Source organism: Crotalus tigris, unplaced genomic scaffold (assembly GCF_016545835.1).
Source record: "Crotalus tigris isolate CLP2741 ecotype Arizona unplaced genomic scaffold, ASM1654583v1 scf7180000018829.1913635, whole genome shotgun sequence".
Lineage (NCBI taxonomy): Eukaryota > Metazoa > Chordata > Lepidosauria > Squamata > Viperidae > Crotalus > Crotalus tigris.
Window position 1 is genome coordinate 102,180 of NW_024097219.1, and position 19,530 is coordinate 121,709.

The window sequence follows — 19,530 nt, forward strand, 5'->3', positions numbered from 1 at the left end:
GTTTCATACTGAAGAATGGTAATAGCTGTTAGTAAAACATGAACAGATGCAGGCCTTGCCAAGGAGACCAGCCTCCTCCCTTGTACCTCAAAAAAACAGGAGGAAAGGGGCAAGAGTTTTGTCACTATCCGTTTCCTACAGATAGGTGTCTTATTTGAAAATATAATCCCTGGTGTAATTCTTAACCTTCATCTTTCTTCTAATAAATGCTACTAATGAGAGCTTCTAGATTCTTAGCTCTTGGGTTAGGAGCAAGCTCAACATGACAGGTTTGGAAACTCACCCAATAGAATGGGTTCCAGATTTCCATGGAGAACTTCTCAGTGGATGAGAGTGGCATCCAACTTTGCTGGAAGTTATGGAAAATAGTTCCAAATTTATTTCCATAGCTGAAAGAAAGCACAGGGGTCTGCAAAAGAAATTCTATCCCATCCTGTGACATACTTCAGAACCTAATTGGGAAATTTAGACAGGAAAATAATTATGTACTAGATAATTCTTAGCATACACCATCTGCTACTCAGTTTGCCCCTAAGAGAAATAAAACAAGAGCCACAGCAGCGTTCACAACAAGTTATTTAAGCTTAGAGAAGCTTATTAATGTTTAGTGGATGGTAGCAAGAGAAAAAAGTAGTAGCATTGCAAATCTGTAGTAATTTGTGCAGAGATTCAGTAACAGCATGCCATCTTACATCATTGAGCACTCTAAATAAGAGTGGAAACCTTCTGACCTTAGCAGAGTACCACTTTATAAATACAGGCAGTGTTTGGTTATCGACTGACTTGTAAAACAACTGTTTGCTGTTATGACAATGATGAAAAAGTAACTTTGCAACCAATCCTTACATTTATGACCTTCGTAGTCTGTTAAAGCAAAGAAAATCTGAAGTAAAATCATAAGCACTGTCACAGTTTTATTTAATAACCACTTCGCTTAATAACCAAATTGCTGATCCCAATTGTGGTCACTAAACAAGGACTGCCTGTAGAGGAACTGTGTGATGGTATGTGAGAATGACTTTGGGAGAGAGGAGAAAGATGTGCAGCCTAGGCCATGGTCTGATAAGGGACAGCCAGTCTGCAGATGGAGGGAAAGCATGGGAAGTTTTTCAGAAGGGACTTTCCTAGGCTTGCAAGATTGATGTTAGCCCTTCAAGGTAATCCAAACAAGCACAACCAGGAGCATCAGAGGTTACATTAAAGGGGGGCGCTCACTGCTGCTGGACTTGGTTCACAGAAAGAAGACCTGTCAATCTCTTAGTTCTGGTTTCAGTATAGTTTTAAAATCTTAAATCTGTGTAGTTTTAATGTTTTAATATTTTAATTATTTTTCTATTTGTTTTATAACTTGTAAGCCACCCAGAATCAGCTTATAGGAGAGATGGAAACCATAAAAAATTAATAAGTAATTAAATTTAATAAGTAAAATAAAATAAACAGAATCTTGCAAGATGGAAAATATTTCTCCCCTCCTCTGTTTTTCATCTTAATCAAAGAAAAGAATAGAGATAATTTTGTTTCCACTTGGAAACTACTTCTGGATTTTGTGCTTGAGGTGGAAAAAAATGAAACTTTGACTTGGGGTTTTGCTGATTGTATAGGCTGTCATTATAGAAATGGCTGGTATATATTATTATGTAAAAGTAAAAAGCTAAGGCTTATTCTTATTCTGCACTAAAACGAAACAGAAGTCAATGCTTTTTCTTTTCCCCCCTTTCCCCTATATTTTTTCCTCTTCCCTTTTTCCTCCTCTACTTTGCTGTTATTTTCATTTTTCTTTGTATTTTATACTTTGATAAACTAATACAAAATTTGGAACCAAATCCCACATAAAATTATAGACTGCTACTTCAGCACTGTACAAATGCTGAGTTATATATCTGGCAAGGTAGACTTATTTTGTAACCTATGCCATCTATTCAGCATTGCCACCTACTTAGCTCTGTCCCTTCCCAGAGGTTTTTTTTTTTAGTTTATCTAATAAATAGAATAGAATATTCTTTATCAGCTAATTGTGATTGGAGACACAAGGAATTTGTCTCTGGTGCAAAAGATCTCAGTGTACATGCAACAAAGAGATACAACATAAATCATAAGATACAATCATAATCACCAACAAAGCGATAGTCATAAGATACCAATAGGAATAGGTAATAGGAAAGATGGGAATGATAATAGTAATACAGTCCTACTACATGGTTAGATATCTTTAGGCATAAGACAGTGTTGTGAGAATTATGTGTTTAGCAGAGTGATGGCATGGGGGGAAAACTCTCTTTGTGTCTAATTTTAGCTGCCCATCTCACATGCATGATGCTGAACAACTTGCAAAGTTAAAAGCACAAAACCAATTTGACAAACTAACCAAAAATATAACAATAATTTAACTGTGTCTTTTAAAAAAAACAAAAGTATAAAGTAACAGCTGTTTTGTTACTGCATTTAATTCTTTCTCCCCATTAGCTGCACTCCAAGATAAAGCTTATAATCCTCCAGCTGACTGCCTTACAATCATGTTAGGTCATGATTCAAACGGCCCTTTTCAGTTCCATTATTCATGAATTGGGATTTTAATAGTTGGAATGAGGCATGTTGCTGGCTGTATCAATTTTTAATCACTACAGTCCAGTAAGTGGGAAATTGCTTGAAGTGAACTTTGATTCAAATTGATTCCAGCAACTATTTCCTGAATATATTATGCAAAGAGTTTTGTTGGACCCTCTTAGTGGTGAACCATGTAGTGTGTTGTCTAAAATTTGAAATTTAAATACAGGTAGTCCTTAACTTATGACCACAATTGAGCCAAAAATTTATGTTGCTAAGTGAGACATTTGTTAAGTGAGTTTTGCTCCATTTTATGACCTTTCTTGCCACAATTGTTAAGTGAATCACTACAGCCATTCAGTTAGTAAGGTTGTTAAGTGAATCTGGTTTTCCCATTGACTTTGCTTGTCAGAAAGTTGCAAAAAGTGATCACATGACCCCGAGACACTGCAACCATCATAAATATCAAGTGCCAAGCTTCTGAATTTTGATCACGACCTTGGGGATGCCACAACAGTCTTAAGTGTGAAAATCAGTCATAAGTCACTTTTCTCAGTGCTGTTGTAACTTCGAACAGTCACTAAACAAACTGTAAATTAAACTTCAGCCCATTTCTCACAGCAAGTGTAGAGAGGCATAGTAGTAAAAATTTTAACTTTTCTAAAACATAGATTCTGTGGGTGAAGAAGTTAAACATGGTCTAGTTAGTAAGTTCCCCTAAAATAGGATGTGTGCCTATTACAAGCATCATGTGGATTTTTCCTATTGGATATTTAGTTGCTTCTGTGTCACCTCATGCTTTCACTAGTCCAACATCAGGCACTGACATGTTTTCCTATGATGATTCAAAATTTCATTTAAAAGAAATGTCATGAAAAAAATGAGAAAGCAACATCCTCTTGTTTGGGACATCAAAATAAAAGCAATGTTGTCCAAATACAAAAATATTTTGCCTTAAGAATATCAATCGGTGGTTTCCCTTTTTACCCTTTATTGTAATATTGCTACTTCAAAACAGGAGTAAATAGAAGAGTCTTTTCCTGGAAGAATAATCCAGTAAATGTGGCTTTTTGACTTGTGCTGCAATGTGGGAAGAACTTTGCCGCCCTAAATGGAGGCCCGGAAGGACATGCGCACCCCTCCCTGCCTCCATTCTCATTGACAGGCTTTTTGTGAAAAGGCTTCAGGCCTTCCCTCTGTTTGCAAAGCCTTTTGCCACAGATCTTGTCCAGGCTTCCGTTTGCAGAGAACAGAGGCCTAAAGTACCATGAGATCATGCAAGATCAGTAGTACGAGATCTCACATTACTGATCTTGCAATACTTTAGGCCTCCATTCTCTGCGACCACGCCAAAGGCCTGAAGCACCAATCCAGGACAAGAAACCGAAGGCTCGCTAGATCTTTGCAAGTTGAGTATCCACAAGCCCAGTGCCTGTTGAGACCCACCCTTGGTGGGGAGAAATAGGCAGGGTGAATGTTGCAGTGCCTCTGCGGTTGTTCATAAGGGTGAACAACTGCCATGATGCTACAACATTCATAACTTCAGGACTGTGTCGTAAGTACTTGGGGGAGTTATGTTGTAACTTCAAACAGAGGCCCATAGGAACATGTGCATCCCTCCTGGCCTCCATTCTCGATGGTGAAAAGCTTTTTGCAAAGACAACTGGAGCTTATAGAGATACAATCTCTTGTCCCCTGCAGGACTTGGCAAGCCTTTGCTCAAGGTGAAACCAGGGCAGAGAGGCTGGAGAGAAGACAGTTCCCTTGATCATTGAGATCTACATAAGGTAAGTGACCCGGTCCTGTAGGATAGGAGGGAGGGGGAAGCATGAGATGTCTCAATGGGTTGGAGGAGGACCTGGGTGGTTAGAAGCACTAGGTCCCCCATGGCCTTCCCCACCCTGAGATATCTCATGCATTAAGACCGTGCATTTGATTAGCAAATGCATGGGCGAAAGCAGGGAGTGATCACATTCATGTTACATGATTCACTCCTACAAATCTTCATGTTGTGAATGTAATTAGCAGTCTCCATTACATTCATAACTCAAGGATTACCTGTAATGGCCTGCATGGGTGGTAAAGGACCTTTCTGTGTTTAAAAAAAATCTCTCCTTTTCCTGGAATATTGAGATTATGATTCCTTATTGCCAGATGAAAATGATTGTGGTGCTTAAACTGGACTGTTTGCAATATATTTTCAGCAGTATTGGCAGAGTGCTAGAGGATGGGGTATTTTAGGTATTATTCTGCAGGATTTCTCACTGGATTAAAGTTAAAGACTTCCTTAAGTTTAGTGTGCCTTCTAATGACTACCTGATTATCCATGTAGTTTTCTTGGCAATAATATAGAAGTGCTATTTGTCAGTATGTTGGACATTATGAAAGCCATTTGGTGTAGTGGTTAAGGTATTGGCCTAGAAATCAGGAGGCTGTGAGTTCTAGACTTCCTTGGGCATGAAAACTGGTTGGGTGACTTTGGGCCAGTCACTCTCTTTCAGCCCATCCCACCCAAAAAGTTGTTGTTGTAGAGGAGAAAGGAGGAGGAAGGAGTATTAGGTATATACGTTGCCTTGGGATATATAGAAAAAGTGGAATAATGATAAAATATACTCAGCTTGTGCAAGAAGATCACATAAACTGATCATAAACAATTACATAACAAAGTTGCCAAAATCATTCCCTGGAACATCTTAAAAATTATCATATACCAGTAGTGAAAAACTGGTGGAAACATATAATAGAAAAAGTCATTGGAAAAAAGAGGAGGTTAAAATATTGTGAGATTTCCCAATATAGTCTGACAAAATCCTGACTCATAACACACCAGATATAACTATGGTTTAAAAAAAGGAAAGTGTGGATAATTGATGTAGATAATAGAAGGCAAAGAATTTGAGAAGATCACAAAGTATCAAGATACGAAAATCAAAATTCATGATTATGGCATAAATCAGCCATGGTGGTTCCAGTCAACACACTTGGATAGCATTTAGAAAATCCATGCATTTGCACAATTTCCATCTTCAATTGCAAAAGGACATTGCTTGGATTTGCATATATACTGCGTTGATACATTGCTACAGTATCCTAGTTCTTGGAATGAACTTGATGTGTATCAAGGCCAACACCAGAGAACTGGCAGCTGTGATTTCACACTGTTGTTAACAGATAATTATTGATCAGATTTTCAGTAAGACTGGTACTGACCATTTAATTCATTTCAAGTGATAGATTGGTTGTTCCTAAAGTAGCCCATCCTATCTCAGGTCAGTTTAGATGTAACATATCCCAGGTTTAAAATGCAGTTAGGAAAACCAGAGAGCTCTGCCATTTTGTTAGCTAGAATGGAAAAAAAAATATCTAATGGCAGCTATAGTTTTTGACTATTTTTTTAACTATGCAGGACAAAATTTGCAGAAGAATTTTAGATACAGTGAGGAGGTAAAATGCATTGTATTTTACAAAAAAAAAGATGTAGGAGTTTCAAGCTTCACTACTTTTTCTAATGCTCGTAGCTATTTTTTTAGAGTCAGTATGAGAGAAAATTTATAATGATAATAAGGAAGTATTCCTATTACAGTACAAGGAATACCATTACAAACCTAAAATGGATATATTGAAGGAGTTTTGAACAAAGGAAGGATTAATACTAAGAAATAATGAAACCTCCTCCTAGATGTGATAGAGCTGATTGAAGGGGTGAGAATGGAGAGAAGTACAAGAGATTAATTCACTGTTTCTTTTTATAAAATAGTTGTTAAGCCAATCAGATAGCTAAAATAGCTCACAAAACATCATCAACATTCAACATCATCAAATAACTGTAAGAATAGGAAATAAAATGGATCAAACAATAAAACTACCGGTAAGACTCCCTTCCAAATTTCTGAAGCTGTCTCAAGACAAGTGAGTAGAGGCAATCAGTGGTGGCCTTATTGCAAGGGACACTCTGTCAGTCCCTGAATCCAATATGCTGCTTTCTTTCCCCCTCTCTCTCTTTCCTATCAGGGTACTTTTCTCAAGTTAACCCTAATATTTTGGGATAGGCTTCCTTACTGCTATTGAACTCAACAAATCTGGGCAAGAACTTTATGGAGCCTTTTGAACCAGGATAGTGCAGATTGGAATGTTCTCTCTTGGCTGAGTAAGTAAACTCTGCCCTGAATTGGCCAGAATTGCCCCAAGTTCAGAATTTACTCAGGTCAGAGCACTGTTCTATTATTCCATTATCTGCATTGTTATATTCATGCTTACTGGCCATAATAATTTAGATAAGAAATGCTGGAACTGGTGGATTAGCAGTATCTGTTGCTGTGTTCTAAATTCTCTTTTCAAAAAAAAAACTCCATGCAGCTTTATAGCAAACCTTTTTACCTAAGCAATCATGCTCATACATGTACACACAAACCTACAGAATATGCACAATGGCTGTATTCACACAACAATAAGTGATGAATTAGCAATGGTTAATTTGTTCTTGAAGGATGGGCCGGGCTTCCAGTGTCATTTAAAGAAGCACTAATTGACCCTTACTGGGACTGACGATTCTAGACAATTTTTTCCCGATCTCCTATTTTCCTTTTTGAGGAGAAGGTAGTTGAGAAGGCAGTGGTATTGCAGCTTCAAGGGATCCTGGATGAAATGGGTTATCTGGACCCCTCCAATCAGATTGCTGTCCCAGATATGGGACAGAAATAGCATTGGTCACGGTTTTGGATTATTTCTGGCAGGAGCAGGATGAGAATAGTGCATCCATCCTGGATTTTCCTGACTTCAACAGGCTTCAGTACCATTGATGATGGTATTCTTTTTGGGTCAGCTCCAGAAGTTGGAGGTGGGGGGCGCACAGTTTTGTACTGATTTACTACTTTCCTCAGAGGCTGGTCCCAATTAGTGTTGATAAGTAATGAGAGGTCCCGCTCATAGCCCCTGCTTTGTGGGGTCTCACAGAACTTGATGATTTCTCTTACTCTTTTTTGACATCTACATTAAGATGCTGATTTATCACTATGAGATAAGGTATCATCAGTATATGGATGTTATTCCATTGTACATCTCTATCCTGGGTAAACTAAGTGATGCTGTGCATGTTCTTTCACAGTTTTGGAGGATGTGGGGGTTTGGATGGAGAACAATAGGCTTCAACTGAATCCTGGTAAGACGGAGCTTATGCTGCATTGGATGACAGTTTGTTTCCAAGTCCAATTTAAGGTGATGGTTATGACATTTAAAGTCCTTCATAGCATGGGGCCTGATTGCCTGAGAAACCATCTCATCCCAATTATATTGACCGATTCCACCAGGTCAGGCAGAAAGAGCATGTTATGGATCCCATCATTTAAAGAATTCTGAATTGCCAGGGCTAGGGGAAGAACCTTCATTGCTCTTGCTCCTGCCTTATGGAACATCTTGCTCCCTGAGGTGAGGTTGGCCCCCATTCTTCTGGTCTTCTGAAAAAGTGTTAAAACCTGGTTCTGTCAATTGGCATGGGGATTCAAGAGAGATACACAACCCAGGGGTTGGTGGGTGGTTTGAACTTTTTAAACTTTATCTACTTTTTGTATGGGTGTTGTGCTTTTTCTGGTGTTTCATTGTAAACCAGTGGTTCTCAACCTATGGGTCGGGACCCCATTTGGGGTCAAACGACCATTTCACGGGGGTCACCAAACAACGCAGTCTGCCATTTTTCCCCCATTTCCTTAACTGTGCTACTCCCTTTTATTCTATTGGCTTTTGAAAGCCAATAGAATAGACTCTCTTGAATAGAGTCTAATTCTATTGGCTTTCAAAAGCCAATAGGAATTGTCCAGGTTGCCTCTGCCCTGCTAAGCCCGCCAAAAGTCCCATTCTGCAAACGGTGCTGCACCAGTTGAGTAGTCCTCGACTTACGACCAGTTGAGTAGTCCTCGACTTACGACCAGTTGAGTAGTCCTCGACTTACGACAGGTTGGGGGTCGCGGCATTAAAAAGGTTGAGAACCACTGTTGTAAACCACTCAGAATCACTTCTACAGTGAGTTGGGCAGTGCATAAAATTGGTAAATAAGTAAACAGACAAACATGGTTTGGTCCGCTGCTATCTCAGAGCCACTGGCAAATGACCAACAAATTACAAGCCAATGGGGAGTGGCCATCTTGGCAAAAAGCCCCACCAAGAAGGTTGAGAGACTGTCTTATCCTGCCATTTGTTCTTAAGTTCTTAAAACCTCACAAAATAAGTTGGAAAAATTTATGGACGCTCAATTGGAGTGGAAACTATAGTGAGCAGAGTTATGAAAACCACCTCTTTCACCCTTGATTTATAGACAGGCATATGCTTGTGGCCTGGGATGGGATGAAAAACCAAGTACCAGCGGAAGGGAGTTGCTGGAGAAACCCCATTTTGCAGGATTTCAGGGTCTCTATGGAGCAGCATAGGGATATTTTGTTTGTTTTTATCTAACACAGTTACATCCTGCTGCTATCATGACTAGAATCTCAACAATTCACACAGGCCCAAACAACATCAGGGTTTCTATTTAAGACTAAGCCTCCTGAGCAAAGTAGATTAAACTGATTGTCCAGTACTAACCCCATTCAGATCCTGTTATTTTTGTCGTGTGAACAGGGCTACAAAACTGAGAATGCCATAAGTCCTTGCCCAAAAAAGAAATTAATCCACCTTGAGAGCAAGAGCTATAAATAATTAATTCTTTTCTCCCTCTGTCTGTGGTAACTTGGGCAGAATGCATCTCTTCTGCCCAGTTGCCCTGAGACACAACTTCCAGTATCATCAGGATGCAGCCTTCAGTTGCCCTGTTGGCCTTCCTTTTCTATTCTTCTTCATGAACTGATCTGTATTATGAGTTAGCCCAGGACTTCTTGCCTTGGCTAAGTGCTCTGCTTTTGATGCAGCCCATTTACACTCTGCTCTCTAAATCACTGAGCATCCATGGATCCTTTTAATATATGCAGAATGGTCATCATCATACGAGAGGGATGGATGAGGGAGACACCAGTAACCATGTGTTTCCCAATCATAAGATTAAAACTGAGCAACTGTCATGGAAGAAGGGGTGGTTTCTTACCAGAACAAGCTGTGCCCAGTTCCCATCTCCTAATCAAGGCAAAACATTTGTTTAATTTGAGGATGGAGAAAGCTTCCAGATCTGCATTTGTTGGGGACCCAGCCCGGAGGATGTTATTATTTCAGCATGTTCCATGTTATATCCAGTGATATTGCTGGGTATAGATTAATGCGTGAAGCTCTGTCACAGCTTTGTATTTGCATTCTGTATTTGATCCCAGAATGAGAAACAAGAGTAAGAGGTTTTATTGGAGCTGAACCTGCCATCAAAATGAAAGTTAAAATTTATCCAGCAGCAATTCCTATCAGGAATGCCAAATATCCCAGTCATATAAATACTGAATTAACTTTCCAGGTCAGGTAGTAAGTCATCTTGTGAATGGGCAGCAAATGGATCTCCTCTGATACATCTGTCAACCCGTTAAATGTGGACAACATGAGCACACTGGTGTACTTCAGAGCAGAATTGTTGGGAAAACCCAAATATCTGACAAATTGTTGCTCTTAATAAATGAGAGAAAAAGGTACTGGACAGTTGACTTTACCTTGGAAAACAAACCTGCCAGTTAGTTGCATTTCTACCTGTAAAATGGTTCAGCTGTACCTTGGCAGATACATCTGTTGACAGATGAATTAGAAGAAGTCAGTTTCTGCATGCTAGATTAATTAACTGGTTTGTTTATCTGTCTAAACACTACATGTTTTTAGAATTCCATTGTTAGAGAGAAAAAGGCAGGATTTTCATGCTTTTCTGAAACTACATGAAAACAAGCCTGATTTGTTGTTAAGTGCTTCTCATTTTTCTTTATCTTAGCCTAACATTAAAATTTTCTGTGCCAATATCCTTAGGTAGAGTTTATATTAGTCGAACTCAAAAAAAAAAATCAGGCTAGGACATATTTTCTGGGTGATTATTATTTTCAGGAAACACAGTACAGATCTCATAAACCAGACTAGAAAGCTCTGAATTAAAACTAGAGAAAATGAAATTGGTTGGGCTTGTATTTGAGGAGGAGAGGTCCCCGAGGTTTATGGAGCAAAAGAACTGGATGAGGCTGTTGGCAGGCCCAGAGGGAAGGAGAGATGCTTTTGGAGGAATTGGAAGCAGTGTGCTCTGGAGGCGAAAAGGAGCAAGACTCCTTTAAGGAAAAGGTGGAAGAGACAGGATCAGAAAAAGGAAAGAAGGCAAAGATGTGCAGGAATACAAGCTAATTTGAGGGCTAATCCTCATGGAGCTCCATTTCCATCTATCCTGTTTGCCATTGTTTGCTCCCTAGAGACTAAAATGGATGTTCTGAAACTTGAGCTGGCCACAAACAAGGAGTGTATATCAGAGGAGGTGACTCTTTGAGAGCTGTGTGCAACGAAATTTTATTTTGATGCATGCTGATTAGTATACATTCAAAGTGACAATAAAGTTATTCTATTCTATTTTATTCTATTCTATTCTATTTAATGCAGTCTTACCAAGTTCACTCTTGTCCAGTTTATCTGTAAACCAGAGCAGTTGGATACTAATAGTTAAATGTGATGAATTTTACAACTCCAAAAATTTGTTTAAATATGTATATTTGGAGACAGCATGTACAAAAATGCATACATTAAACTCCATAAGAATGCATTTTCTGAGAAAAAAATTGTTTTACAAAAATTGAACACAAATGTTGGACTGTAGGATCTTTGATAAAATATGCATATTAGAAAAAGGACATGTAAAATCTATCTAGAGGAGAAAGTACATACAAAAATATGTAATAAAGCAAAAGCCTTGCCAGGATGTGCATAATTTTCCTGTGCTGAACTTGGGGAAATAAGACAGAATGAACTTAAAATGGGAAAACTAAGCTCAAATTCCTCATGCCCACTCTGAGTTTAAGATTAGTCAGGCATATTTGGTTCTTCATCAGGCATTTGCATACCATTAATGGATTATCTGCCCACATTGAAAACAACTGGGCAGAGCTAGTATCCCTGGTGCCTTTCACTGTGGATGTGAACCATCATTTCAGTTTACCCACCAACAGATTAATCCAATTACCAAAAGGAGACCAAGACTTTTTCAAGCAGAGACAAAAAAGTCTTTGGAGTCTTCCCAAAAACCAGCCAATCACAAATTATCTACTCTCATTGGTCCATCTCTCCCACAACTGCTCCTCTCTCAACCTTTATATTGGGCATTTGCTGTCAAAATTCTCTGTCACAAACCAGATCTACTTTTCCTCTTTCTCCCCTTAATGTGTTGCATCATTGCACATTAAACATTGTTAGACAGGAAATAAACATTTTCATTTAGAAAGGATGTGGCCTTCAGACACAACTATGAGCTTTTCCTTTAAAATTTTTATTGTCTCCTCTGCCATCACCAACACTCCCAAAAGCGATATTCATTTTCAGACCCATTAAAAGGAAGAAAAAAGGAATGTGGTATGGGGAATGTCTGTATTTGAAACAAAGATTTTAATTTTCAAAAGGTTCTAGATATGGGAAACCTCCAAATATTATTAATCAAGAAGGGTTTTTTTTAATAATATTAAGACTTCCCTAGGCAAACTTCATCCCCATGTCAAATATTGCTTTCACATGAAGGAAAGGCTGCTGTTTTCTGACAAAATAGTTTGTATTAAATTATTTATTTCATCTTAGTCATCATCTCTCATCTCTGAGACAAATATTTCTACTCAATTTTTTTCACAGCCACTCTGCTGAAGACAGGCAGCTTTTTTTCAAGGGGAGGGCAAATCCCCATTAAAAAAACTACAGTAATGTCATTCCCACTTACACAGAACCAACCCACACACAATGTTTACAAGTAGTTTTTTCACTGCTTGCTTATAAAGCCTCAAAATGTCACTCCTTCTGTTCTTGGAAAGTAACTTCATTAATTACAAATCACCTGCATGAACAGTTTTTTCCAATTTGATGTCACCCAGGTGGGTTACAAGCATCAATGTTCTCAGTTTGTAATCTGTGATGGGTAGAAATTGCATGTGGGTTGGGGAAATAGAGGTAGATTAGCAACATGGAATTTTACACAAGCTTGTCATGAGCCATACATTACATTTATTTTACATGTTTGATTACACTACAAAACTTCTGTATCAAAATTTTTCAATGTTAGAAGTAGCTTCTAATCCTTTTTACTTGTACTTTCCATGCACGTACATTAACTCTTACCGGTATGATTTGTTAAGTTGTATTTTCTTGTCTCTACACTAGGGGCAATGGTATCCCAAATTTGCAACTGTTTAATATAATTTTACTGATTTTTAAAAAAATAAATAGTTCAAATAACAGCGATTGGAAACTAAACTCATAAATTGCATTCCAAACTAGTCCAAAACATCTATGTATTTAAAAATAAAACAAAATTATATAAGCTGCAAAGAAAAAAAAGGAAAACGTGTAGTTTAATAACATTTCTCTACTTTTTTACTGTAGTAAAAATATTTATATCATGGTTATATAAATTCAGTTATTCAAATTTTAAACAACAAAATTAATCTAGGGACCACATTTATCCATTGTTCGCAGTCTCAAGACTGCAAGCTTTATTTGAAAAAATCAAAGCCTTGCCTTTGTGCTTATTGTAGCAATTTAATTCTGCCTGCCTTTGAAGACTGTCTCAGTTTTTCCTGCCTTCTCAGCCTTCTATTCATTTGTTAATTCTGAATGGGTATGATGCAGTAATTGAGATCTCAAACATTCTGACACCCATCTTCCTACAAATCCAGCATGTTGGTTCCTCAGCATGTTTGATTCACCGAAGTCTCTGGGTTCAAGAGCATCAGCATCTAAATAAGACCAATGCTAATTGGAATTGGTTTTTGTGTTGATTTGAGACATGGGAGAAGTTTTCTATTCAAGTTATAGGACTTAATCAGGATTGAGGGAGAATGCATACCTGCACACAGAGACCACTGTTACCTTCTGTAAGAGGAGAGAAGTGTGAGTTGTTTATACTTCGTTTCAGAGGAATATTATGTTGACTAATAAAAGACTTCAGTTTTCATCTATTGTCACCTTTGAGATATGTATAGGCAAAGCTAGAATTAATAAACACGATTGCTTCTTATTCTTCTTTTACACAGAAAGCCACTCAAACATCGCTGCTCATCTCAGATAAAGATAGTTGTGAAATTTAATGCTCTAGTAACCTTTGCAAAAAAAACCTTTTTCTCCTTTGCTGTCCATCACCAAGAGTGGCTGAGAGAGCTTTTTAACAGTTGCTAATTAGCCCAGTAAAGATGGGATTAATATTTCTTTTATTCAGCTTCCCTCCTGATGGGATATATCAGCAATAATCCAGCCTCAGACAGCCTATGGCTCAGAAGTCCCCACTGGGTAGATGTGATTGGGAGAATTGGATGCAAGGTTCCTGGACCATTTTTAAGTAGAAAGAAATACCTTGTTTGCCTCAATGGGAAGTATGAGGTAAAGCTGCCTCAAAGGATCAAGAGGTTTTAATTAGTTCCCAAAGAAGTAAGCCTCTCATCCAGGAAGCTGAGCATCACCAAAGAATGAAAGCCATGAATAAGGGTCACTTAGCCCTCTCCATCTTCACAGTTTCTCATATTCCTGCTATTTAGTTGAGGAATAAGAGAAAAGGAGACTGAAATCTTTCCATTTGCTCCCATTTAAGCTATTTGCTGCTTATGTAGGCGTGAGTATGAGAAAATTGTGCATTTGTGCGCCCACCTGTATGCATTTGTTCTATGTACAGTGTATATATGAGGTAGGAAGGCTCACAATGTTACTCATTTCCATTGGTGAGTCTGTATCTTTGATTTTACAGACTACTAGCATATTGCTCCCAATAATTTTTTTATCAAGAGAAACACATTCTTGCAAATGGAAAAATTCTCCACTTTGGATTTATATGAAGTTTTCCGGGGAAAAAGGACAAAGATTTCAAGTTTATTCTGATCTTACTGTGGAACTGTTAGATATAAAATTTTGGTATAACCTATTGTGAGGAAGAAAATTTAACATTATCATAGATGTTAAAACAATATTTGCTCTTCTGCCATTAAGTTGAGATTTGGGAGAAACAGTGAGACTAGGATAAGCTTATCCATGATCATTTTAATTGTGTGCTGTTGGGATTTACATAGAATGGTTTGTTTTCAGGCTAATACCCTGTTTTAAAAGTACACATTGAAAACTATAGCTTTTCCTTTTGTCACAACAGAAGTACAAAGAAAAGCAACCAAATCGTTCCAGTTCATTAATTATCAGATAGGTTCTGCTGTCCTTCCAAAAAGGAAGTCAATACTTTGCATTAATGCCTGTATACTAACATCTGCTCATCATTCTCTGTTTCTTTCTCAGAAAGCATCTGGTAGCTCCTTTTAAATTTGACAAGGCATAAGCTTTCCTGAACTGCCAATTATTTCATGTTGAGTGCCTTAACTGATGTAGGTCTTAAATAAATAGCAATAAGGGGGGGGGGAGATAGGGTGGTTATGCAGATGATGATTCTAGGGGAAGAGATTACAATCACCTTGCTAATGAACAATTTTAATGTATTAAAACACCCACTGAGTTTGTTCAGACCTTCTAAAATACCCTGAAATCTAGTGATGTTTCTAGCTTCAACTGTCTCTGTTGTGATGATGGAGACTTTTTTTTCTAAAATATTTACTTTGAGATCTGTAATGGAATGATCTGTGAGGTTAAAATACTCTCCCATTACTTTGCCCTTATCTTGAATCCTGATATCATATTTATGTCCATTAATTCTTTTTCACAAATCTGGTCTGTTTGTCCTACATAGACTCCAGAAGAGTATTGTGGGTAGATGGTGGCAAATACCACATTAGAGGAAGAACACAAGAAGGCTGCCTAGTTTTCTTACATTTTTGGCTACAATAGAAGAGCTTTCATCTTACAATCTTCTTTCTTTCTGGTTTCTTTGTTTGTTTGTTTTTTGTTTGGTCTGGCTACATACTGTATATGAATTTAATTGAGATTATTTTCAAGTTTCATCCTCTATTAATGGTTTTAATTCATGCTAGAATCAAAATCAGAGGACTTCCTTTCTCTATGAATTCTTCTCTAGTCACAGTTTACATTGTGGATAATCAAGATTTTTTCCCCCAAATTATCCTAGTTTAGCTTCTGCAAATTCGATCAATCTTCATTCAGTGGCCTGGTAAATTTCTGTTTATCATTCTGGTTCTCTTCAGTTCTTGACTGCTTGTATAAAATCTCAGAATGTAGCAATCATTGATGAAGATACAAAATTATGGAGAAAGATCTACAACCAAATATATACCCAGAGTCTACTATCACATCTTCCACAGTGACCTGAGCTCTTCTTTTGTAGATCCTCATTGAAGGGTTGAGATGGAAAATATAATAATGGTCATCATATCTTAACTTAACTTCTTGGGTTGGTGCCAGCTACTGATAACTCTCTGACATCTCCTGATTATCCTTTCTTAGGCCCTGAGATAGGAAAGCAGGGATCCCTGGAAGACTTGATTTAGTTGCCCACCTCCTTGCTGCATTTCCACAAATCCCAGATCTCCTGACATTTGTTGAGAGCTGTGCATTTCCCAGCTCCCAGTTGAGTTTCAAAAATTAGCTGAGATCTGGGCACAGTGCAGTGTCACTTGTATATTTAATAAAATGAATGAAAGATTGCTCCTAACACACAATATTAGTAGGCTTTGGCCTGCAATAATATGAATTTTAAATAATAAATATTTGTCGGTAGTTTCCCTTCCTTTGCCAATTAATTTGATCCGAAAAACTCTTTATCTACCTATCTATCTTTTAGAGTTAGATTAATTAGAGACACTAACCTTGTTCCTCTTCTGGGTTCTTATTAGAGATTGGCTATGAACCTTTTTTATTATATAAATGACTTTAGTTCTTAGCTTTGATTAAAGTCAAAAAAACCCTTAGCCAATGTTTTCCCATCTCCTCTGATATAGCATAATAAAAGCTTGCTGTAATCAGAGATCTACAGAGGAATGTCTCTTTAGACATAAACTTCAAAGGGTGACATGCTTTGATACTTTGCTGAAAACTGTCAGAACATGTGTGCTGTCCCACACACACACACACACACACACACACACACACTCACCACGTGTGTAAGGAGTCTTCATTAAGGCTTCCAAACCTGACTTGTATTCCCCAGCAATTCCCTGTGCCAGCACCAGCTCAACCCCAATGAGTTCCACAGGCTATTGAAATGAAGCCAACACTAAGTTCTCAAGGCAAGGCAAGGCAAGTCCACTAGGCAAAATTAAGTTCCCAAGGCAAAGGCAAGCTCCAAGACAAAGGCAAATCCATAGGCAAAGGCAAGGCAAGGCAAAGGCAATACTTGAAGAGACACAATCCAAAGTTCAAGGCAAAAACACACAGCAAGGAAGCGAACATGTTGCTCTCAGCATCACCTCCATCTGTCTGCTGTGCTAAATAATCAGCTTCTGGTGCAACCCATCAAGAAGGGCAAGGCTTTCTCCTCGCAAGTAATCTAGCTGACCTCTGCTCCTGCCTTTTCTCTGCCCTGCATGTTCTTGGATTAGGTGCAGAAGGCAGTTCCGCTTTCTCATCACTGACTGGCTGCAGCTGCATGCTTTCACCATCTGAAATCTCAAGGCTGTCCTGCTGAAGCTGTGCTTCAGCCAAATCTCCTTCAGATGGCTGCTTGGCTCCATCGACCAGCTCCCCACCAGACATGCCTTGGAACTGGTTCATCCTCCTCCAAGCTGACATCTGGGGTAATGTCTGGAGGAATCATCACACTATATCATAGAAAGCAATTTGTTCCTCACCACTACCACCAAGTTCTTGCCACTGAATTGGATGGAAACACCTAGATAAGCACATACAGGTAATCCTTGACATACAACCGGTCACTTAGCAGCTATTTGAAGTTATGACATACTCCCCAAAAGCTACTTAACGATTAATTTCATGGTTACGGCAGCTGCAACATCCCCACAGCCATTCACCATTATGACCAACCACAGGAATGCTACAGTACTCACCCACTCATCCCATCCCATCCTATCCTGATGGGTCCCTGCAGTCACTCATCCACCCAAGGAAGATCAGGCTGGCTATAATGGGTGCGAATCAGCTGGAGCGTGCAACACTCCAGCTTCCTTCCCACCCAGCAGCCAAGGGATGATCAGGTTGGCTGCAGCTTGCAAGCCTCCAGCTGCTTTTCTACCCTACAACCAAGGGGAGGTCAGATTGTCCGGAGTTTTTAACCTCCAGAAAACCAGCTGAGTGATCCTGATCCCATTACTTTCTCTCAGCTCTAGGAAGGAGGGAGTGGCAAACAATTTCTGAAAATGTTGCCAAAAAACCTGCAGGGACTCATCCAGGCGATCCTCAGGAGTTAAGATTGACTTGAAAACACACAAACTCACAAAAATAAAAATGGAAAGAATGGTGGAATTTCAAAATTGAAGAACTGCTAACCCTACTTCTGAATACTATAGCTGTTAAAAAATCATAAGAATAATTCCAAGCAAAACTCTGCCCAATAAAATACCTTATTCTGATCAAGAACAGGAGGTAACCCACTCATCACAGGACCCCTGTGAACTTGAACAGCAGCAAATAATTTGTTCTCCTAGGTTTAGCCATGAAACATTATCAATCATAGCTGCAGCTTTGGTAGCCAGGGATTGAGAGCTTGATATAGTTATCTAGTAAAGTTAGAGTCGCTCAGGTATTCCAGAACTATCCGATCTTGCCATGGTGGAAAGCAGATTGCTGAATAAAACAAACATGATTTTAGTTCAGCAGGGATTTTCTTTGTACTTAACTAATTAACATGGCATTTCTTTAGTTGTACAGACCATACTTTAATGGGAAAACCTGCCCATTGAAGAGAATGATAAAGGCTTCGTGGCAAGGGTTCAGGCAACCTAAAGAACCATCTCACCCCAATAGGATTGGCCTGGCCCACTTATTCCAGCAGAAGGGGCATATGGCAGACCCTGTTGGTCAAGGAATTCCAGAAGGCAGGTCCAGGAGAAAGGCCTTTCCTGCCATGGCTCCTGCCCTCTGGAACATCCTGCTCCTCAAGGTGAGATCCGCCCCCAACCTCTTGGCCTTTGAAAAGAGCCTCAAAACCTGCCTTGCCAACTGATCTGGGGCCCAGATGGGTTCAGCATTAAATTCTGGAGGTAATTAGTAGACTAGGAAGATTATTTCACTGTCACCCCATTGTTTTCTGGTTTCTAACTTATTTAAAATCTGTTAATTTTAACACTGAACGTTTTAAAGTTTTGGTGTTCCTATTTTTGCTTTTATGATGTTGTAAGCCACCCAGAATCACCTGACAGTGAAATGGGCAACATATAAATTTAATAAATAAGAAAGTATCTGAATTAGCATATCTTTTCTATAAAGATCTCAACCACATTATGGGAAACATGTAGCATATTCTTGAAGCTATTCTCCAAAGCATTGGATGGGGTTAGATTAATAGAAATTCTGCAAAATATAGATGACTTTGTAAGAAATTCTCAGGATTTTTGGTTTGTTAATTTTTATTTAATTGTTTTATGAGTTTCTTTTTTTTTTTTTTTTTTTTTTTTGAAGTGTATACAAAGAATGCTATCTCTTATTAAGTCAGGTATTGCAGTTCATCTAGCTTAATCTGTAGTGATAGTTGCCAACACTTAGAAAAGCACCGGATCTGGAAAAATGTTCAACCTGTGAAGGAATATGTTACAACTGATTAGGTCTGGAAGTAAGCTTATTTTGTTTCCATGAGCTTTCCATTTATTTGGAGATTATTTCAAAAGAGTCATACGTGCACACAGTGGGATAGAGTTTTGATTTTCTCTCCCCAAGAGCCCAAATCATTATCTTTTGTGTCACATCACACAGCGTTGTATTAAACTCCAGAAACCTAGTTAACCTTTTCAGAAGCAACAAAAACTG

General features: G+C 38.5%; 1 protein-coding gene across 3 annotated transcripts in view; it reads left to right on the plus strand.

Annotated features, from left to right (window-relative positions):
• CPLX2 (complexin 2) overlaps positions 1–19,530 on the plus strand; it is a 138,352-nt gene that overhangs the window by 61,864 nt on the left and 56,958 nt on the right. For 2 of the 3 annotated variants that reach the window (XM_039356700.1, XM_039356702.1), the window contains exon 3: positions 4,246–4,331. The gene's annotated coding sequence lies outside the window, so the exon portion shown is untranslated. Of the gene's footprint in view, positions 1–4,245; positions 4,332–7,681; positions 7,703–19,530 lie in introns of those variants that run through there. The other variant, XM_039356701.1, reaches the window with a different exon arrangement.